The sequence below is a fragment of the Suricata suricatta genome, chromosome 10 (genome assembly GCF_006229205.1).
Source record: "Suricata suricatta isolate VVHF042 chromosome 10, meerkat_22Aug2017_6uvM2_HiC, whole genome shotgun sequence".
NCBI classification, from domain to species: domain Eukaryota; kingdom Metazoa; phylum Chordata; class Mammalia; order Carnivora; family Herpestidae; genus Suricata; species Suricata suricatta.
The window spans coordinates 113,712,376-113,712,964 of NC_043709.1; the positions used below are offsets into that span (position 1 = coordinate 113,712,376).

A 589-nucleotide genomic window follows, 5' to 3' on the forward strand; every position below is an offset into this window, starting at 1 on the left:
GTGACTTCTGAAGTGGTTTTCAGAAGATATGAAAGTCAACATGTTCTTAAATTCAGAGATGTGGTAGCCCTACCTCTCTCCCATGAGAAACAACTTTCTTCATTCTGATACCCAACAAGGAAGGAACGTATTCAACTCACGTAGCAATTTCACTGCCTGTTGAACAGGAATAATGGCTAGAAATCACTCTTTCTCTCATTTTATTTTTTATGGCTCATGAATTAGGATTTCATGACATAGGACATATGTCATAAAGAGAATGGGTCAAAGGTCAAATCCTCTTATGACTTAAAATCTAGGCATATGAGGATAACTGACTGACTCCTTTCTTTACCATTATTAGTGTGCATATAGTAAGAAATGGAGGTGAAGAAGAGGAAGAAGAAGAAAGGGTGGTGTGATAGGAAGAGGAGGAGGAGGAAGAGGAAAAAGGTAGGGGGAGGGGGAGATAGGAAAGGAGACAGAGACACAGGTGAGAAGAGAATCTAGGAAAAGCTGCTGGAGACGGGAGTCTGCTAGCTGTTGAAGTGCATGAATGGGCTCTCTCTCAGGCAGTTGGTTGGAGGCAGATAGACATTTTGGTCCTAAG

General features: G+C 41.8%; 1 long non-coding RNA gene across 1 annotated transcript in view; it reads left to right on the forward strand.

Annotated features, from left to right (window-relative positions):
* Positions 1-392: 392 nt before the first annotated feature.
* LOC115305722 overlaps positions 393-589 on the forward strand; it is a 2,266-nt gene continuing 2,069 nt past the window's right edge. The window contains exon 1 of the long non-coding RNA XR_003914961.1: positions 393-432. This is a non-coding gene — a long non-coding RNA (uncharacterized LOC115305722). The remainder of the gene's footprint in view (positions 433-589) is intronic.